This window comes from Nomascus leucogenys, chromosome X (assembly GCF_006542625.1).
Source record: "Nomascus leucogenys isolate Asia chromosome X, Asia_NLE_v1, whole genome shotgun sequence".
Lineage (NCBI taxonomy): Eukaryota > Metazoa > Chordata > Mammalia > Primates > Hylobatidae > Nomascus > Nomascus leucogenys.
In genome coordinates, this window is record NC_044406.1 from 125,399,782 (window position 1) to 125,423,188 (window position 23,407).

Sequence of the window (23,407 nt, forward strand, 5' to 3'; positions counted from 1 at the left end):
CATTTCTACATGGTTGTATTTACATAAAATACATAAAAACTCAAACGGAAAGGGTTCAGAGGGCTTCTGGATAGCTGAACACATGTGGGTTCCTAGAGCATGGTATACCCAGGGAGGTCATGGAGACTCCACTCTCCTTCCCCCATATCTCGCCCTACACATTTCTTCATCAGTATCCTTTGTAATAAACCAGTAAATGTGTTTCCCTGAGTTCTGTGAGCTTCTCCCGCAAAGTAATCAAACCCAAGGAGAGGTTCATGGGAACCTCAACTTGAAGCTCCTTGGTCAGAAGTTGCAGAGGCCCAGACTTGGAACTGGTGTCTGGGAGAGGGGGCAATTTTGGGGACTGAGCCCTCCACCAGTGGGATCTGATGCTATCTCCAGAAAGATAGTGTCAAAATTGAATTAGAGGACACAGCTGGTGTTCACTGCTTAGTGTATTGGAAAAAATCCCCACATTTTGTCATAGAAGTCTTCTGTGTTGATGGTTGTTGTGTTGTTGATGTGACAGCAGAGCTGATTTGAGAGTTTTTCCGAAACAAATCCTCACAGCAAAGTTATAAAGTAGGTTTCATCATCCCCACTTTGAAGAGGAGAAAATAGAGGCAGAGAGGATAACTAAATCACTCAAAGTCTTCCACCTAAGCAGGAAGCAGAGCCAGAGTACAAATCCAAATTGGCCTTAAATTTATTTATGTATTAGAAATGTCAGTTCTAACCACACTGGAAAAGCGAACCACTATGTATACAGTTCTTCCGGAGTAGCAGTATCACACTGAAAACATACTACTGCTTTACAAATGCCTTAGGCACACGGTACCTTGGGGAATAACTGCTCTAGCATCTGTTTCTGCATTAAACAGTTACAACAAAAACTAATAATTCTTGAAGACCAGCAACACACACTGTACTTTGATTTGTTCTAGTAAGAACAGAAACCCCCCAGAAGAAAAGACAAACAGGACATAGGACTCGCTTTACAGTTTTGTTGGTAATACAGTTGGGTCTGCCAAAATTATACCATGTGCTACATAATGACTTGTTCAGGGAAAAGAATTCTATGTTACCTGAGGACTTTAATTTCAAAGTGATTTTATCTATTAATTCTACCACTTAGAAAAACACATTTGTTTTTAATCATTCCTGAGAACTATATTAAAATAGCATTCACAGGCCAGGTGTGGTGGCTCACACCTGTCATCCCAGAACTTTGGGAAGCCCAGGTGGGCAGATCACTTGAGGTCAGGAGTTCGAGACCAGCCTGGCCAACATGGCGAAACCCCCATCTCTACTAAAAATACAAAAATCAGCTGCGTGTGGTGGCACACACCTGTAGTCCCAGCTACTTGGGAGGCTAAGGAGGGAGAATCACTTGAACCCAGGGGGAGGAGGTTGCAGTGAGCCGAGATTGGGCCACTGCACTCCAGCCTGGGTGACAGAGGGAGACTCTGCCTCAAAATTAAAATAAAATAAAAAATAAATAAAATAAAATAGCATTCATCAGGGCCACAAAGCAGCCCAAATGGTATGCCATTACTAAGATGCTTGATTCAAATTTAAACAATTGATGACAATACAAATACTGCTCCAGAGTTAGAGTAGAAACTAGGAACATTTTACTGATGGAAAGTACAGCATTTCCAAAGAATGTTGAAGCCATAAGAAAAAACATTCTTAAAATATTTTTTAAGAATTAAGTATTAGTGGGCTGAGTGTGGTGGCTCACACCTATAATCCCAGCACTGTAGGAGGCCGAGGTGGGTGGATTGCTTGAGCCCGGGAGCTTGAGACCAGCGTGGGCAACATGTCAAAACCTCATCACTACAAAAAATACAAAAATTAGCTGGACGTGGTGGTGCGTGCCTGTAGTTCCAGCTACTTGGGAGGCTGAGAGGTAGGAGGATCGCTTACACGCTGGAGGTTGAGGCTGCAGTGAGCCGAGATCAAGCCACTGCACTCCATCCAGTCTGGGCGACAGAGCAAGACCCTGCCTCAAAAAATAAAAAAGGAAGAAAAACGAAAAGAGTATTAGCAAAAAAAGTATTTTAGGATAACTGAAACACATCTGACCATGTTAAGGATCCTTCACACCTCTAATTTTTAGTTTATATATTACATAAATCAGTATGTATAATATAAATGTATAGTTTTACAGCTATTAATGTTTAATTTGCTCATTTAGTATACTTTACAGTATATTTTTAGGATTTAACTTCTTACAAATGGAACCACAAACCTCTCAACTTCAAGAAATCCAAGGTTCTTTTACCTCTGTGCCAATTTTTGAAAGTAGCAAAAACCTGACAAGACAAATTATCAACATTCAAGATGAATGACAACTGTACATTTTCTTGTTCAAGTGTGTGGCAGATGTGGAAAGTGAGAGTAAAAAAGATTTTAGACCAAAACACTGGCTCTGCTACTTACTAGCAAGGTATGTCATCTTTGCCAAGTTACTTAGCCATTCTGTGCCTCAGTGTCCTTATATGTAAATTGGGACATACTATATTCCTATCAGGTTTAAACAAAATAACATACATATAGTGTCTGGCCCATAGTTGGCACTCTGTAAATGTTAATTTCCATCACCATCACCCACGCTCCCATTTTCTGAAAAGATGCTAAGGAAAAAGTATTAAATACTACTTTTGACAGATGGAGCTTAGTACACATACAGTTTCACTTTCCAAGAAACCAAGATGAGTAGTTTTCTGCCTTTTTTGCAACATATTACTGAAAACTGAAGACTTGTCTATCCTAACTAGATGTGAGTCTTACAGGCCTAGACTAATTTCTTTCTTGGCTACAAAGATATAGGGCTCTAAAGCTGGTAAAAATGAAGCAAGGAGTTAAAAAGTGGAACAGATCCACCAGTTTAAGCACAGCCTGGAATTCTACAACAGTATCCACATTCCACAGAAAATTAAAGGAGCTTCTAGCCTTAGAACATGAGTGTGCTTACTGGTCTAATCAAAGTCAAAGCTCAAAAGTTCCCATTTTTGTCTAAAATGTTTAAGGCCAGGCACTGTGGCTCATGTTTATAATCCCAGCACTCTGGAAGGCTGAGGCAGGACTGCTTGAGCCTAGGAGTCCAAGACTAACGTGGCGAGACCTCATCTCCACAAAAATTAAAATTAAAAAAAATTAAACTGGCATGGTGGCACATGCCTGTGGTCCCAGCTACTTGGGAGGCTCAGGCAGAGGATCACTTAAGCTCAGGTCAAGGCCATGATCACGTTACTGCACTCTAGCCTGGGCAACGGAGTGAGATTCTCAAAAAAAGAAAAATAGGATGTTTTAAGATTTTGTCCTTTAGGTTTTCACATATCTAATTTAAATACAAACGGCTATGATTAATTATCAAAAATCCAAAACACTAATTTAAAGAAGACAAAACTTCCTTCCTTCCTTCCTTCCTCCCTCCCTCCTTCTTCTTCTTTCCTTTCTTTCTTTCTCTCTCTCTCTCTCTTTCTTTCTTTCCCAGGCTGCACTACACGCGGCTGGCTGCAGACTGCCTGCGTCCGGCTCCCAGGACTCCCCGGCAATCCCTGGCCTGGCCTGCGGGCTGCCTCCGATTGCCGCCGCACGCCATCACCCCTCCTTGGTTTTTCTCCTTTGGCTGGAGGCGCGGTTTCGCCCTGTCGGCCAGGCTGGTCTGCAGCTCCTGACCTCGAGTGCTCTGCCCGCCTCGGCCTCCCTAGGTGCTGGGACTGCAGACGGAGGCTCGCTCACTCAGTGCTCGGTGTTGCCCGGGCTGGAGTGCGGTGGCATGGTCTTGGCTCGCTGCAGCCTCCGCCTCCCAGCCGCCTGCCTTGGCCTCCCAAGGTGCTGGGATTACAGCCTCTGCCCGGCCGCCGCCCCGTCTGGGAGGTGGGGAGCGTCTCTGCCTGGCCACCCATCCTCTGGGTTATGAGGAGCTCCTCTGCCTGGCCGCCTCGTCTGGGAGGTGAGGAGCGCCTCTGCCCGGCCGCCCCGTCTGGGAGGTCTACCACAGAGGCCAGAAGCAATGTGGGGGCTGGACGTGGTGGCTCACGCCTGTAGTCCCAGTACTCTGGGAGGCCGAGGCGGGTTGATCACTTGAGGCTAGGAGTTCGAGACCAGCCTGGCCAACATGGCGAAACATATGAAAAATGCAACTGACAAACCAACCAACCAACCAAGCGACAACAAAACAGGTCTACCCTGGAGTCATACTCTAATTTTTTCTATTTTCCTCCCTTTCTGATCCTTTATCCCATTTTCTTTTTCTTCCTCTTCCTTCTCCTTCTTCTTTGTCAAATAGAGGATTGAGTTATTATCATTGATCCATACAAAGTCCCTCTCTCATTTATTTTCTTTAATTCCCACCCCCCATTTCTATTCCCCGTCTTCCCATGTGCAACCTTCCTAATATGTTTGATATGCATCTTTTTGTTTGTATGTACTTTTAGAAAATGTTTATTGTTTTGTGTGCAAAAATAAATTAAAAATTAAAAAAAGAAAGAAAGAAATTACTGCCATTGCAGTGGAAAAAATAAAAAAATAAAAATAAAGAAGACAAAACAGGCCAGGCGCGGTGGCTCACGCCTGTAATTCCAGCACTTTGGGAGGCTGAGGCGGGCGGACCACGAGGTCAAGAGATTGAGACCATCCTGGCCAACATGATGAAACCCCATCTCTACTAAAAATACAAAAAAATTAGCTGGGCGTGGTGGTGCGCACCTGTAATCCCAGCTACTCGGAGACTAAGGCAGTAGAATCACTTGAACCCGGGAGGCGGAGGTTGCAGTGAACAAAGATCGTGCCACTGCACTCCAGCCTGGTTGACAGAGCGAGGCTCTGTCCCAAAAAATAAATAAATAAATAAGACAAAACAATAGTTCTGAAAAATCTGCTTAAATTCCTTTCAAACATTTATCTTACAAAGAATTATTTGATACTTTCAGGTATGCACTACCAGGCTAGGCTCTGGAAATGCCAAGATAAACACATCTCTAAGGCCAACTTTCCAAGTCAGGAATAAAAACAAGTAATACTTTTTGAATGTCTACTACATACCAGGTAATCTTGTAATATGTTATATAGACCTATTTACTCTGTGCAGTAAAGATGACTATTAGTCCCATACTAAAACAGAAAAGGGCCGAGCGCGGTGGCTCATGCCTGTAATAGCAGCACTTTGGGAGGCCAAGGCAGGCGGATCACGAGGTCAGGAGTTCGAGACCAGCCTGACCAACATAGTGAAACCCCATCTCTACTAAAAATACAAAAATTAGCTAGGCGTGGTGATGCGCGCCTGTAATCCCAGCTACTCAGGAGGCTGAGGAAGGAGAATCGCTTGAATCTGGGAAGCAGAGTTTACAGTGAGCCAAGATCGCACCACTACATTCCAGCCTGGCTGACAGAGCAAGACTCCGTCTCAAAAAAAACAGAAAAGACTGAGACACAGAGAAATTATGTGACCTGCCCATGATCACACAGATAAAAAGCTGCAGCCAGGCACCACAGCTCACCCCTATAATCCCAGCACATTGGGAAGCCAAGGTGGGCCGATCACTTGAGTTCAGGAGTCTGAGACTAGCCTAGACAACATGGAAAAACCCCGTCTCTACAAAAAATAAAAAAAGTAGCTGGACACGGTGGCACACACCTGTAGTCCCTGGTACTCGGGAGGCTGAGGTGGGAGGATCACATTAAGCCTGTGAGGTCGAGGCTGCAGTGAGCAATGATTGTGCCACCACATTCCAGCATGGGTGACAGAAGAAGACCCTGTTTCAAAAAAAAAGATGCCGGAAGAATCTGAAGTCTAACAGTCTGGCTCCAAACACTACACTCTTAACAATACACTGGCGAGGCATGGTGGCTCACACCTATAAATCCAACACTTTGGGAGGCCGAGACAAGCAGATTGCTTGAGCTCAGGAATTCGAGACCAGCCTGGGCAACATGGCAAAGCCCTGTCTCTACAAAAAATACAAAAAACATTAGCCAGATGTGGCAGTGCATGCCTGTAATCTTGGCTACTTGGGAGGCTGAGGTGGGAGGATCACTCGAGCCTGGGAGTTTGAAGCTGCAGAGAGTTGTGTTTGCAATACTGCACTCCAGACTAAGCAACAGAGCAAGACCCTGTCTTCAAAAACAAAACAAAACAAAATTTACTATCAGAGGCAGCTGAATTTGTTGAATCGTTCAACAAATATTCACTAAGTGCCTACTACATACCTGGTATGATTTAGGCAGTAAGAACACAACAGTTTAAAAAAAGACAAAAATCCCTTCCCTCATAGCGCTTACATTCTAGTGGGAGGAGACAGACAATAAACAAGATAAGTAAAATCTATAGTATGGTAGACAGCAATAAGTGCCAAGGAGAACAATAAATCAAGGAAGGGGGACAGGAAGTGTTGGGGGAGGTTGCAATTTTAGATAGGGTTACAAAGGAAGGCCTCCCTGAGAAGGACACATTATGACTAAAGGAGAGACCCCACTCCCATTCACACACAGAAAAATGCAATAGATTTCCCCATGGCTGCAGTCTCTGAGAATTCACAATCCAGAAGAGAAGATAGGCACCCAAATAGATCATTATAACCCAGTGTGGTGAATATAACATCAGAGGAGCTACAGGCAAGTGTGAGGAAAAAAGAGTGCCTAAGCCCAAACTCAGGGGTCAGCAGAGACTTCCTAGATGTGATGCCTGAAGCAAGCCTTTCAAAGATGAGTAGGGGTTGAACAGGCTAAGAAGTAAGAGGGAGGATCTGGCAGAGAAGCTAGCATGCGCAAAGGCCCAAGGGCAGGAGATGGCATGGGGTGACTGAGTGACTCACAAAGAGTTCACCTATTGCTGAAGAAAAACATATAAGGAAAAAGACAGTAAGAGGCAAGGCTGGACAAGCTACACTGGGGCACATATGACTGTATTTACCTAGGTAATAACTGTTGAGGGCCTGGACCAAAGCTGCAGCCATGAGAATGAAAGAGAAGAAGGAGTTAAGAGAGATAAAAAAGAACTGAAAGGACTTAGAGGTGTATTGCTTAAATGACTGAGTAAATGGGGACATTATCACCTAGACAGGGAATACAGAAGAACCAGATTTATGAATGGAGATAATGAGCTGTTTTGGACATACTGCATGTCTACATCCAAAGGAGTGAAACTGGACCTTTATCTTACACCATACATGAAAATCAACACAAAATGGATTAAAGACTTAAATGTAACACCTGAAACTGAAACTCCTATAAGAAAACATAAAAATAAATCACTGGTTTTGGCAATGATTTTTTGCATATGACCCCAAAAGTACAGGCAACAAAAGCAAAAATACACAAGTAGGACTACACGAAAATAAAAAGCTTCTGCACAGCAAAGAAAACAGTCAACAGAACGAACAGGCAACCTATGGAATGGGAGAAAATATTTGGAAACCATGTATCTGACAAGGGGCTAATATCTAAAATATATAAGAAATTCCTGGCCAGGCACGGTGGCTCAAGCCTGTAATCCCAACACTTTGGGAGGCTGAGGCAGGTGGATCACCTGAGGTCAGGAGTTCAAGATCAGTCTGACCAATATGGTGAAACCCCATCTCTACTAAAAGTACAAAAAAAAAAAAAAAAAAAGAATTAGCCAGGCGTGGTGGCGGCGCGCCTGTAGTCCCAGCTACTCAGGAGGCTGAGACAGGAGAATTGTTTGAACCCAGGAGGTGGAAGTTGCAGTGAGCCAAGATCCTGCCACTGCACTCCAGCCTGGGTGACAGACCCAGACTCCGTCTCAAAAAAAAAAAAAAAAAAAAAAAAAAAAGAACAAAAAAGAAATTCTTACAACTTAATAGCAAAAAAACCAAATAGCCCAGTTAAAAAATAGACAAAGGAACTGAATAGACACTTCTCCAAAAAAAAACATACAGTGGCCAACAGGTAAATGAAAAGGAACTCAACATCACTAATCATCAAGGAAATGTAAATCAAAACCATAATGAGGTATCACTTCAGACCTGATAGAACGGATATTATCAAAAAAATCAAAAGATAAAATGTGTCAGTGAGGATGTGGAAAAACTGCAACCCTTGTAACACTGTTGGTGGGAATGTAAAATGGTGCGGCTGCTATGAAAACCAGTATGGTGGTTCCCTAAAAAATTAAACATAGAATTACCATACAATCCAGCAATCCCACTTCTGGGTATATCACCACAAAATTAAAATCAGAATCTTGAAGACATATCTGTACTTCTTTATTCATTGAAGCAGTATTCACAATAGCCAAGATAAGGAAGCAACCCAAATGTCCACTGACAGATGAATGGATAAAGAAAATGTGGTATATTCATATCTGATTGAATTGGAACCTGTCTGGTTAATTTATTACCTGATTTGATGAACCAAGGAAAGTCAGGAATTTAAACAAATATTTACATTTAATATCATAACATAAAGGTGCTTTAAATATTATAGCATTTATACCCATAATATATGTTAATATTTCTTATGTTAAATAGTAATGATAGCTGAAGTGTTTATGAATAGAATCATGATGTTTAGAAATTGTTTGAAATCAGTTATGGGGGCAGGCGCGGTGGCTCACGCCTGTAATCCCAGCACTTTGGTAGGCCAAGGTGGGTGGATCAGTTGAGGCCAGTTCAAGACTAGCCTGGCCAATGTGGCAAAACCCCCTCTCTACTAAAAAATACAAAAAAAAAAAAAATTAGCTGGGCATGGTGGCACATGCCTGTAATCCCAGCTACTGGGGAGGCTGAGGCACAAGAATCGCTTGAACCTGGAGGTGGAGGTTGCAGTGAGCTGAGATCATGCTACTGCACTTTAGCCTGGGCGACAGAGAAACACTCTGTCTCAAAACAGTAATAATAATAATAATAATAATAATAATAATAATAAAATAAGTTCTGAGAAGGCGAACGTGGGAAATGAAGAGATAAGTAAAACTAGACTGGCAAAAAAAAAAAGAAAATGTGATATATTCATACAATGGAATACTATTTGGTCTTAAAAAAGGAAATCCTCCCATTGTGACATGAATGAACCTGGAGGACATTTTGTTAAATGAAATAAGCCAGTCACAGAAAAACAAATAACTGTATGATCCCACTTCATGTCATATGTTCTTACAACAACAAACCAGAGAAGCATAAGGAAACTTTTGGAGGTAATAGAGATGTTTATTACTTTAGTTGTAGTGGTTTCATGGGTGTATGCATATGCACAAACTCATCAAATTGTATGCATTAAATATGTGCAGTTTTATCAATTATAATTCAATAAAGCTGCTTTAAACATTTTTTAAAACAGTACCTACCCCATAGTGTTGTGAGAAGTAAATACAGTACATTGGTGATCATTAAATGATAGCTGTAATTATTCAAAATAATATTTACACGTATGTTTAGATATCTATGTTCAAGTATATGATACTGGTTTTCATTTTTATTGTTCCAAATGTTATTTTTACACTGGCTTTTTTAAAATTAGGAACTATCAAACAGCAAAATGTATAAACTTTCAATATCATTACTCCAATTTTTCTTTAAAAAAGTTTTTATGTGATTCCTCAAACATGAGTAAACAAAAATGAGAAGGATGTTTGTTGACAGCACTGTTTATAATAGTAAAACAAACAAATTAAATAATCCAAATGTCCCTCAGGAGAAGACTGTTAAATGAGCTACGGAATATCCAAACATTGGAATACTGTGGGACATATATTTATGAGTAGCTACGTAAATACCCATAGAAATAATTTGTAATATATAGTAAGTTAAAAATTAAATTGAATATTAAGAATTGTATGATTCTTCTGTGTATAAAAAGATACACGCACTGTGTATATGTGTGTGTGTACTTAGACTGACATAAAAACCATCTGAAAGTCTAGATAAGAAACTGAACAGGGCTTTGAATGAAGTGTGGATATAAACTTTTTTACACTTTCTGTAATTCTTTTTTTTTTTTTTTTTTTTTTTTTGAGATGGAGTCTTGCTCTGTCTGCCCAGGCTGGAGTGCAGTGGCATGATCTCAGCTCACTGCAACCTCCACCTCCCAGGTTCAAGCGACTCTCATGTCTCAGCTCCCAAGTAGCTAGGATTACAGGTGTGCGCCACCACGCCCAGCTAATTTTTGTATTTTCTGGTAGAGATGGGGTTTCACTATGTTGGCCAGGCTGGTCTCGAACTCCTCACCTCAAGTGATCCGCCCACCTCGGCCTCCGAAAAGTCCTGGGATTACAGGCATGAGCCATTGTGCCTGGCCCCTTTGGTTTTTTTTTGTTTTTTTTTTTTTTGGTTTTTTTTGTTTTTTTTTTTTTTTGAAACAGGGTCTCACTGTGGTTGTCCAGGCTGGAGTGCAATGGTGCGATTTTGGCTCACTGCAACCTCAACGTCCATGGGCTCAGGTGATTCTCCCACCTCAGCCTCCTGAGTAGCTGGAACTACATGTGTGTGCCACCACACCTGGCTAACTTTTTTGTATTTTTTTGTAGAGACAGGGTTTCACCATGTTTCCCATTTCCCAGGCTGGTCTCGAACTACAGGACTCAAGCAATCTGCCCACCTCGGCCTCCCAAAGTGCTGGGATTACAGGCGTGGCAACCTCACCCGACCTGTTTTAAAATTTTTAACCACATATAATACTTTTTAATTTCAAAACAAATCATCATGACTAATTGTCAATCAAATTTTTAAAATCATATATATCCTGATTACATACAATGTAAATGAAAGAGAATCAAAGAGAGAGACGACCCTGAATGAAAAAATACACTCCTACTGATTTTATCATTAGGTAAAAAAGGATCTAAGTTTTAAGTTATTATAAAGCACCCTTCAGTCCCTATTTGGCTGACACAATTCAAGTATTTTAAGATAGCCTAAAAAATTAAAACGTAATAATGCTTTGTGTAAATAGCTAAAAATTGATAACCACAGTACATTTCAGAATAATAACAGCATCTGAAATTGCCTACATCAAGCTTACAAATTAATTATCTGACACAGAACAAAGTTTGTAAAAGAAGCTTCTAGGTTCAGGATTTTCCCAGAAAGATAAAATAAAAATGTGTGTGTGTGGGAGGGGTGGAACTGTATCTTCAAAAGCTTGAAATAAAACTACTATACCTGTGTAACCACACAAATCAGCTTCCTTTTTATTATTATACTTTAAGTTCTAGGGTACATGTGCACAACGTGCAGGTTTGTTACATATGTATATATGTGCCATGTTGGTGTGCTGCACCCCTTAACTCATCATTTACATTAGGTATATCTCCTAATGCTATCCCTCCTCCCTCCCTCCACCCCACAACAGGCCCCGGTGTGTGATGTTCCCCACCCTGTGTCCAAGTGTTCTCATTGTTCAATTCCCACCTATGAGTGAGAACATGTAGTGTTTGGTTTTCTGTCCTTGTGACAGTTTGCTCAGAATGATGGTTTCTAGCTTCACAAATCAGCTTTCTAAATATTAGTAACCTGTAGGCAATTCAACTTAAACAAAATTGACAGGAGGAAAAGTGGGGCTTCAGCTTTCATAATCAGCACTTTTAATATGTATTGCTTTGCTCTATCCAAAGCATTCCAAAACGTACAATCTCATTAAAGTTACTGAGCATAATGGATTTTTAGCCTGATGCAGCAATTTGCATTAATTCATGTGATCACAAATGTATTTATTTTGCCAAAAAAACTGCTTTCTCGAGCATAAAGGAACCACCCAGCAATAGGGCTTGTTTTTCCTTTCAGTGCAGCTTTCTTATGTGTAAGTTATCAAATATTAATCTAGTTGTTTTACACAGTGGAGCAGACTTCAAGTCCTTTAAAAGATACAATTGCACATTTTTAAAGGCATGCTAAATTCTATTTAAAATGTCTATGGCTTCTTGTTTCAATACTGAATATATGTTTATAAATCCTGGTTTGACTTGTACATTTTTTTATCTAAAAAATTCAATAGAAAGCTACTGGCTGTAGAGATTAATGGTATACACTTAACACAAAAATTGATTGGCTTTGTCATAGAGACAAAAAGTAGAACAGTGGTTGCCAGGGGCTGGGGAGAAAAGAAAACAGGAAGTTTATTGTTTAATGAATACAGAATTTGTTTTGCAAGATGACAAGAGTTCTAGAGATGGAGAGTTGTGATAGTTGCACAATAGTGTGAATGCAGTTAATGCCACAGAACCATACACTTAAACCTGGTTAAGATGGGCCAGGCATGGGGGTTCACGCCTGTAATCCCAGCACTTTGGGAGGCTGAGGCAGGCGGATCATTTGAGGCCAGGAGTTGGAGACCAGCCTGGCCAACATGGCAAAAAACGGTCTCTACTAAAAATACAAAAATTAGCCAGGAGTGGTGGTGGGTGCCTGTAATAGCAGCTACTTAAGAGGCTGAGGCAGAGAACTGCTTGAACCTGGGAGGCGGAGGCTGCAGCGAGCCAAGATCTCACCACTGCACTCCAGGCTGGGCAACAGAGCGAGACTCCAACTCAAAAAAAAAAAAAAAAGGTTAAGATGGTAAATTTCGTTACGTGTATGTTACCACAATTAAAAAAAAAAAAATTAAGTAAATTGGCTTGTTTCTGAAACATTAAAAAAAAAGTTGATTGGCTCCAAAGACAGTGCAGTGTAGCAGTTAAAGTGCAGCCAACAACTCCATGCACCCAAGATCAATTAAGAACAAAAACCGAGTACAGATTCAAGTAGCTTGTCTGGATAAATTTCCGGCTCTACTCCTAAGCAGCTATGCAATTTGGGCAACTCATTTAATCTCCCTGCACCTCAGTTTCCTTATTTACAGAATATAGAAAACAACCAGGTTTTTTTTTGTTGTTTTTTTTTTTTTAACAGAGTCTCGCTCTGTCACACTCAGGCTGGAGTGCAATGGCACGATCTCGGTTCACTGCAACCTCCATCCCCAGGCTCAAGCAATTCTCCTGCCTCAGCCTCCCGAGTACCCGGGATTACAGACGTGTGCCACCATGCCTGGCTAATTTTTTTTTTTTTTTTTTTTTTTTTTTTTGTATTTTTAGTAGAGACAGAGTTTCACCATGTTGGCCAGACTGGTCTCGAACTCCTGACCTCAGGTAATCCACCCACCTCGGACTCCCAAAGTGCTGGGATTACAGGCGTGAGCCACCGCGCCTGGCACAACCAGGTTTTTCTAACGGTTCTATGAGATAATACCTGTACAGCGTACATCACAGGGACTGGAATATAAAAAGCACTCAATAAACCTTAGCTATTATTAGCAACCACATTAATATAAAAAGTTGATTTTCCCAAACTAAAGAGAAATGCATTTGTTCCCATTTTGGCAAAAGTGCAAGAGGACAAGTGAATGTGTGTGGCTAGATGCCAAAACTCAATGCTGATTCCAGGCTGACCAATTATGGCGATATGTGGGCCTTAATTTGAATCCAGGTTTTCTCAAAAGGTGCTTCTGAGAAGGTCTGCAGGAGAATCCCCAGGGAACTTGTTCAAAATGCAGACAGAGCTCTGCGTGTCAGGCCAAACTTAGTGAATACCAATCTCCGGAGGTGAGGCTTAGAACACCCAGCCATATCTGGCTATAATCAGACACAATGTGGGGAATTTGAGGAGAGGAAGGGAGACGTAAAATGCATGAAATCTGCTCTACAGTGAGGCTTCCTGATTTCTCTGGTTTTGATTAACTTTACTAGCAGGTGGGGCATGAATCTTGACATCAATTTCCAAGACCAGCCAAATGTCTTGTCTTATTTAAATATTCTTCCCTCTCCTACTACCTCCTCCTCCCCCTAATCTCAATCCTTGATGGAAGAGCATACTACACAAATTTAGGACTCAATCCTCTCCATCACACCACTTTTAGTTACCCATTCATTTGCTTCCATTGTAGGAAGATGAAACCAAATGTCATATTCTCAGAATAAAATTGCATAAATTTAGATATTATAATATCTATTTCCAGTAACTATCTGGTTTCTCATCTGGCCACTAAAGTTCTTTTAGTTACTGCCCTTCTTATGCTCTTTAGCCAAGAACAGTAAAACACCTTTGAAGAACCTTCCTTAGGTAAGCAGGATATCAACCTAGGTTTCCTTTTCAGAATAATAACACCAATTTGGCCAGGCATAGTGCCTCACACCTGTAATCCCAGCAGTTTGGGAGGCTGAGGTGGGTGGATCGCTTGAAGTCAGGAGTTCAAGACCAGCCTGGGCCCCATCTCCACAAAAAAAAAAAAAAAAAAAAAAAAAAAAAAAAAAAAAAAAAAAAAAAATTAGCTGGGCATGGTGGCGCACACCTGTAGTCTTAGCCACTCGCAGGCTGAGGTGGGAAGATCCCTTGAGCCCAGGAGGTTGAGGCTTTAGTGAGCTGTGTTCGTGCCACTGCACTCTGGCCTGGGCAGCAAAGTAAGACCCTGTCTCAAAACAAAACAAAACAAAAAACAATACTCCTGGAGCATGAACCTGGAGAGCATTCAGGCCCCTGAGGAAGTGTACATTTTTATGTTCATGTGGTTGCTAATAATAGCTAAGGTTTATTGAGTGCTTTTTATATTCCAGTCCCCGTGATGTGTACTACACAGATATTATCTCATAGAATTGTTAGAGGAACTTGCTTGTTTTCAGTATTTTATAAATAAGGGAACTGAGGTACAGGGAGATTAAATGAATTGCCCAAATCACATACCTGCTTAGGAGTAGAGCAGGATACAGGAGAACAACGTTAGGAAGTGAAAAAGGAAAAGTCAGAAGTTATCTCTGAGACGTTTTTCTTTGAGAAGTACTTCTAGCTCATTCTTCCTGTCAAGCTGAGTAGGAGCCTTATACATTTTATCTGACAAGAAAACACATTACTTCATCTGCAGCATCAGGAATTAACAAAAGAGCCAAACTGCCGACCATCAGTTGCTAAATCCTTCTACAGTATTTACGCTACAATAGGAGGTAGGGTAGTCTGGGAAAAGAAACAACAGCAAATATAGTCTTGAAGCTCACCCCCACAAAAACAACAAAATAAAACTTCCTAGAAAAGCTATTGATAAAGTGTCCATTGAAAGAAAATGCTACGGCCACTTCTCTAACAAGAACAAAACAAAAATGGTGTGTTTTTTTCCCAAAATGATTATATAACTGATCCTAGAGAAAAATCACTATCTCTAGAGGCACCCTCCCAGCCACACAGATGTTTGTCAAGTACCCTTTCCAAACAAAGCAGTACCTTAGGCAGAAAGTGCGGCTGAAATCCCAATACGACAATTTTATTTTGAGATGAGGTCTCACTATGTTGCCCAGGCACAAGTGCAGTGCCTATTCACAGGCAAGATCATCACATACTGTAGCTTTGAACGCCTGAGCCTAAGGATTTCTCCTGCCTCAGCCTCCCAAGTAGCTAGGACCACAGGTGGGCATCACCACATCTCCCTAACAAATTTCTTTATTTATAACAAGAAATCTTCTAAGCTGCAAGTGATGCCAATTTTCATCCTCAGCTAGAAAGCAGGGAGAATAACAGTACCTACCTCAAAGGATTTGAGAGGACTCCAGGAGGTAACTATGTAGAAAGTGTTTTAAACAGCACCTGGAATTTGCTAGAGGAACAGAAAATGTTAGCTGCTGGGGCTAAGTTTTACACAACCAAAAATTCTAGATAAACCTTGGCAATTTGCTTAAATGGGAAACTGACTTAAAAAACCAAAATGCAGTAAGAGGGTTATTTAAAATAGACAAGAAGTGCCTGCAGGTGAACAATGCCATATCTATGCCATATGCAGGACTGGGCAGTATTAAGGGGCACAGGGCTCAACCAAAGAAAGACTACAATTTCTGACCTGGAAAAGTGACATGTTAATGAGGGAAACAGGACAAACACTCATGTGAGACTAGACTTCATTCGTCTGTGCCATCTACCAATGACCATCAATGATTTCCCAAATGGCTGAGCCTCCACTGCTGCTATTTCAAAGGCAATTCCTCTGGGGCCCCTGGTGAGTTTCTGTAAGCCCAGGAGCCTATGTGCAGTACCAACTATTGGATTTTCCTGTGCTGCTGTTCTTCTGCTTAATTGCTTCCTCAGTTGTTCATACATGGATTTCCTTGTAACACCTCAAAGGGAAGTTAAGAAGTAGCAATTAACATTTATGACCAATATCACTTTAGAAGACACAACTTATGACCTTGCCAGGCACAAAACACATCATTTATAGTGATGATAACCCTTAAGACAGTAGCCGTAAGCTAAATAATATATGTGGCTAAGAAGAGGCATGTCAATATAAGAGCAACCTTGTTATTTCTGGCTCACCAAGAGTCATTAACCAAGCTGCCACCCATTCACCACAAGATATACACACCTAGTATCAGTAGAGCTGGACAGGCCCTTGCACAGAAGCAATTTAGGGAAGGGGGAATGAAGATGTTAAAGAATTGACTTGAGTCCCAGTGCGGCAGTGGGTAGCAAACTTCCACAAATGAGCTGTGCTCCACAGATGCTTTGCAAGAGTCCACTGTTGGCTACTGAGAACTATTATCTTTCTTAATAAGAAATAACACAGAATGGTAAAAAACGGCCAAGCCCAGTGACTCATGCCTGTAAACCCAACACTTTCGGAGGCCAAGAAGGGTGGATCACTTGGGGCCAGGAGTTCAAGACCAGCCAGGCAAACGTGGTGAAACCCCATCTCTACCAAAAACTACAAAAATTAGGTGGGTGTGGTGGCACGTGCCTGTAATCCCAGCTACTTGGGAGGCTGAGGCAGGAGAATTGCTTGAAACCGGAAGAGGGAGGTTGCAGTGAGCCGAGATCATGCCACTGCACTCTAGCCTGGGCAAAGAGCAAGTGAGACTCTGTCTCAAAGAGGAAAAAACAAACAAAAAAATAATGGTTAAAAAAATGGGTTTTACATTTATAGTCAGACTGCCTAGATTTGCACCCTGAATCTACCCTTTCTTAGCGTTATAACTTTAACTCATTTAACTTCTCTAAATTTTACTTTCTGACATGTAAAATGAAAATAATAAAGGATTAGGATGGTGAGTCAGCAAATAATGCACAGACAAAGCTTAGCACAATGTCTGGCACATTGTTGTACTCAATAATTACTGTTATCCTTGAAATAATAAAAATGGTGTGCAGGTAGCCAGAAAAGCCCACAAAGGTCTATTTTACCAATAATGTGGCCGAAATAGCAAATATTTATCATACAAAGATAGTAAAGCCAAATATTGGCAATAATAGTTACAGACAGAAAATAAAAATATGTTTTCAACTTTGTGTGCAAATCAAAACAAGATATTTTTGTTGATTCTGAAGAAAATTTGACACCCTGAAAGAACTTTAACTATGGATTACAGAGATACATTCATTCAAAGAACATTTATTGAGCACCTACAAAAAATCTGTTAGGTACCAAAGACTGAAAAATGCTAACAATAGAAGCAAGTGTAAAATGCTATAATGGACACAGAACACAGGGACGGGAAGAATTCGTTCTACCCCAGGTACGTCATAGAAGGAAGATCCAGGGCAGCATACCACAGAAGAAATGACATTTGAGTTAGGTCTAGGATTTCACCAGTGAATGGAAGAGCAGCAGCTTCAGAAAGAGAGAACAACAGGAGCCAATACCTAGAGGCATCTGGCAAACACCAAGAGGTACCTGAGGTATCTAGCAGCCTATAAATAGCATGGTACGGACAGAGACTAGGGGGAGGGGAGGGGGAATCATAGAAAGGAGACTAAGCCTGGGCAACATATCAAGACCCTGTCCTACAAAAATATACAAAAAGTAACCAGGCATGGTAGCGTGCACTTGTAGTCCCAGCTACTCAGGAGGCTGAGCTGGGAGGAGGCTCAGCCTGGGGAGGTTGAGGCTACAGTGAGCCACGATAGTAACACTGTACTTCAGCCTGGTAACAGAGCAAGACCTCATCTCAAAAACAAAACAAAACAAAACAAAACAGGAAACTATAAATGTAGGCCTGAGAAAACCTGTGAGGGCCGGAAAGAAAGGAAATAAAATCAGTATCTTGAAGGGATATCTGTACCCCCATGTTCATTGTAGGATTATTCACAATAGCCAAGATATGGTCACAACCTAAGTATCCATCAACAGATAAATGGATAAAGAAAATGTGGTATATATACACAATGGAATATTATTCACCACTAAAAAAAAAAACAAAACAAAATCATGCCATTTGTAACAAAATGAATGAACCTAGAGGACAGTTATGCTAAGTGAAATAAACCAGACACAGAAAGGCAAATACTATATGGTCTCACTTATATGTGGAATCCTAGAAAAGCTGAATCCCAGAAACAGAGAGAGGAGTGGTTTCCAGAGATAAGGGGGTGAGATAGGAAAATAATCAAATGGCACAAATTTTCAGATAGAAGATGAACAAGTTCTGGGGCTCTAATGTACAGCATGGGTGGTATTAGATGAGTTAATTAATTTGATTGTGATAATCATTACACAATATATATGTATATCAAATCATCACATTGCACTGCACACTTTGAATTTATACAATCTTTGTCAATTAAATATTTTAAAATAATTTTTCAAAAAAGAAAACCCGTTAGGGAATTTGCACACCCCTAGACTTTGGTATAAAGGCAACTGGATGCGGCAAGACTGGTGTTTTCAAATAGCACTGTCTAGATAAAGAAATGCAAGGAAATAACTACTTTAAAAGTCAGGATAATGGTTATTTCAGAAGGAGAGAAGGTTTTTGACTGGGAGAGGGCACCTGGAAGGACTTCTGGGGTGGCTGACAAGGCTCTATTGCTTGATCTGGATGGTGATTTCAAGTATGTTTGCCTTGTAATATTGTATTAAGCTACACATTTGTTTGATTTTTTTAATTCTTGTCTCATTTGACAATAAAAAAGCTAAAAAGGAAAGAAAAAAAAAAAAACACCTTCTTTTGCCACTATATAGGCCATCCAGGGCAGAGAGGGTACAAAAAGATGAGGAAAGAAGTTATTACCTCAAGACAAAAGATGATGAGGGCCAGGCCCAGAGCAAGAATGGTAGGAGTAAGAAGAATGAAATAAACCCACTGGTGAAACATCTTGAGAGTAGGCTGACACAAACTTCCAGAGGGCTTTAGCAGGAGAAGGCTTAAAGAAGATAGAGAGTGATTTCAGATTTGGACATATTGAGTATGAGATGTCTTTGGGAATTCAAATATTACTTTCCCCTTGCTCATTTTAATGTATGGCTTTCCTTTGCCTTGGTACACATCTCTCAATAGTAATACTCTATTTCCTACCATTTACAATTCAATTCATGTGTCTGGCTTTCAAATGGGATAGATTGAGGAGGAAGAGGAGGTAGTTCTTGATGTAATCAGGCAAAACTTGGAAAACAAAGGAGGAAGATGGTTAAAAGAAACATGTTAGTAGTAAAAGACAGAAGTAAAGGAGGTAATATCCCATGTGAACTACTCCACTGAAAGGGAAGAAAGGATACAGAAGAAGAGCTATTGGGTCAGATTCCCCACCTGATCAGCAAAAATCAAGGGAAGGGGGATACATCATGCACTTGCCTTATTTTCACATCTGGGACTTTCTTAAGTTAGCTATATGTAATCTAAAGGAGAATTATAACAGAAATTTGAAAGTAAGAGAGATGGTAAATAAGACAGACAAGAAAAGGTATTCCACACCAGGTTAGCACACAATGGAGAAGCAAGTAATTTTGCTTATCTACAAGTCATAATAAACTGTCCTCACTTGGAAGAAAAGACAGATATAAGCAACTGTGTGTTAGATTAATTACAGTCTGGGACACAGCAGCCCAGGTCCGTAGAGTTGGGTTGCTATGGCCCATAATTTAACAAATGCATGAACAACTGACTTTGATAACATTCAACTGGAAATATTAAGATGTTACCCTCAGAGTCCTACTTCTATTGCATAATAAAAGAAATCTAGCTACCATTTATTGAGCACTTACTCTATGCCAGGCACAGTCTAAGCCTTCAGCATCCATTATTTGATTGAAACCTCACAGCAAGCCCATGAGGTAGGTGCCATTAATCATCACCACATTACAAATAAGGAATGCCTTCAAGTGGTAACTCTAGGGAAACAAGATATGAGGAAGACTGCATAGAGCAGACTTGGGCCTGGGCTAAAAGGAGTGCCTGCCTCATACATGGTTCAACCCAGGCCACCAGAGTAGAGTATTTCATAAGGAGTATGGGCTGTATCTCCAGTTGCTGATATAGAGTGATTTTTTTTCAGGTCTTATCCTCAGCATGTTTATCTCCTACCACTGCAACATGTGGCAGTGGTAGGCGGCTGGTAGCAATTCTAAGATTTGGGATCCCAGCCAGCTCTCTGTTTCTTTCCATCAGAAATATAACCAACATCTGGCAGAGTCAGCAATCGTCAAGACGTATGGGTCTCCACTAATTCATACATTACAAACTGGCTTCTCAAAATTGGTCAAATTCCATTACAGAATTACAGTTCAGCTGCACTGAATACTAAATACATATGAGCCATTAGCTGAGACTTTGAAATCTCTTTGCTCTATGGAAATTTCTATTCTGGTAGTAGTTGTTGCATGAGATTTTATCTTTATCGCACTTTTCCTGGCAGCAGTAAAATTCCATTTCCATCAACTGTTTCCTCTCAAGAAAGAAGTCTCTCAGGAAATACTCAAAACATTGTTCAACAAAGTTCTCAAATATGAATCATTTTCAACTGCCAGGAAGACACTCCTTTCCCCCACTGTTTTGCATCATAATAGGCTTTCTCTAAAATGACAGCTTTGGGGGAAGATATACTTATTTGGGGAAAAAAGACATTTATTAACTACAGTGTAAATCCTTTATTCTTCTCCCTCTATGGCTTTGCTTAAGCAGTTCCCTCTGCCTCAACTACCTTCTCCCCAGATCTGCCTGTCCAAGCCCTACCAATGCATTCATTCAAACAAACACTTCCCGAGTACCTAACAGATTTTTGGTCCTGTAATAGGTGGTAGGGGTACAAATCAAATAAATATATTAAAAATTTGCCAAGCAAAGATTATGGTATGATCATGGCAGGACGTGGGATCATGATGGACATTCTGAGATTTTCCTTCAATGAAAAGTTTTTTGGAAGAAAAAACATTTACAGCTGGCCCTTTAAGGACAAGCAGGAAGAATTCAACGAAAGAGAAAAGGAATTATGGCAGCCAAGAAGAGGCCAAGAGGCAACTCAAGGGTCTCCAACTACAAGGAGCACAACTGATTAAGGACCCCATCTGCCTCAGAAATTCATCCTAGTGTCTGTACTAAGTCACACCTCCAAAGGGGTGCTCCCAACCAATCACTGAGTACAGCAGGGATACCAAAGCAGACTGTTGCTGGAAGTTGCAGGACTCCACTAACAGCTGACTTTGGACTCCCCAATAGCTTTTCTGAATCTTCTTTAGACTGCACAGCAGTCTGGAAACCTTCTGCCTAACCAGCTCTCCCTATCCCCTTCACTAGGGCTCAGACTTGCATGAAGGACTAATGGCACTCCCAGCCTTCTCAGCCCCCTCACCATTGTCTGTTCCACAGGCATTTTCCCCTAATAAACCCTTGCCAATTTAATCATGTGTGTCTGTTTTTCAAAGGACCCAGATTAATACAGCATTCTATACAGAGAGCTCAGCATAAATAAATACCCAGAGGTATGAAAAATCATGATGGGTTCTAAGCACCCCAAGGAGTGGTATGTGCCTGGAGCAAGCTGTGGAAGTGTAGAAGAAGCTGGGCCAAATCAGTGGAGGCCTTGTCCTGATAAGAAACTTCAACTTGATCCTATGAGAAACAGGGAGCCACCAGAAAGTTTTAAGCAAGGAAAGGGCATGTTTTCAAAAAACTGTTCTGCTAGCAGAATGAAGGGTGGACAGGGCAAAGCAGAAATTGGAAGCACCTCTATGTATGCTTCCATCCTGTCTGCTAGCTTGTGAGGTCCTGAAGGACGAAATCATATTTTTTGCTTGTTTTGCTTTAATCTTAGAATAGTGTTTAACACGAAGTCGCTCCTCAAGAGGCCCCACTAAATCTACAAGGTTGGGCCTCACCTCATGGCCCAACATTTTAGTTAAAGCCACTCGAAAGTTTCATGAAGCCTGGTCATTCCTGCTTGGACACTGGAACCCTCTCCAGCCAATCTAGAAAGAGATGGTTATGTGTATGAAGGGTAGAAGAAACTACTCCCAAACTTTGCCTCTTGCCAACTGGTTATTTCATGAACTCCTTTGAAGAGAGGCATCTAATCACATTTGTTGATCCTAACTGTGGGACAAAGGTAGTCATTAGACATTTAGTTTTTGAATGTTTACCAAATCAATGAAATTTAGAGAGCCAGATCAAGCTCAAGGCCCAGAGGTCTAATCCAAAGAACATAAACAAAAATCAGAATCGGCTTCTGAATATGGACTCACTGTCCAATGACGATCTTTGGGAAAATGTAGCCTTATTTTTTTCATCATAAGGTGGCAATAAGACCTACCCTAAAATGATGTACAAAGTAAGATGAAAATTAAATAAGATGATGTGGCCACTGTAATTTGAAAAGAGTAAAATAAATTTTACGAACTGAATTTACGATTGGAGAAAATAGACGAATCAAAGATATCAAAACCTAAATATCACCCTAACACAAAGACATCCTGGACTTCTGAATAAACATGAGAAACATAACTTATTACATTGTGACATCAGCTTGCTAAGAAAGGTCATAATTAACCACAAAGTCTACAATAAAACTCTAAGTTTAACATATTTACTTAAAGACTTCATGGCTAGAAGGAAAGCATACTGATTACCAATTCTGATTTTCAACAATATCAAGGGATGGTGCGGTATTATCCAAAAATTGTCAAGATACAATTTTCATGTGTCAAGCAGCACTTTTGGCTGGAAGAATACTTCTATGAAATCAAATAATCATATGAACCAATTCCCAGAAGGCTATTGATTGGTAGAGTTGGAGCCAACAGCCCTCCCAAGGTCCAAGGCACTGATAGTCTGATGCCCTTTCTCAGACTCATTCTCATCTCCCTGACTTGACTAATGAAACACACAGAAGCTCTTGGGCCCTGCTTGTAAGACCCAAAATAACCTTACTGAAACAACCTGAAATGGTTTGTGTCACTTAGAGAAAACAGTCTCACGTCATAAACTGTCAGATCTACATGGGCTAAGGGACTAAAGTTAGCTAGCAACGGTTTGTTGTCCATGTAAAATAAAAATGGCATCTCCAATCCTCCACGCTGAGATAACCACTTCCAAACCAGTAGGCAAGTCCAGAGCATTCAGGAATACTTTATTTTTTATTTTGATGAGGTCTTGTTATGTTGCCCAGGCTGGTCTTGAACTCCTGGCCTCAGGCAATCCTCCCTCCTGGGCCTCTCAAAGTGCTGGGATTACAGGCAGGAGTCACTG

At 40.8% G+C, this 23,407-nt stretch overlaps 1 protein-coding gene across 2 annotated transcripts in view; it reads right to left on the minus strand.

Moving 5' to 3' along the window:
* The window catches only part of ATP11C (ATPase phospholipid transporting 11C), a 207,992-nt gene that overhangs the window by 135,557 nt on the left and 49,028 nt on the right, over positions 1-23,407 (minus strand). The window lies entirely within an intron of this gene.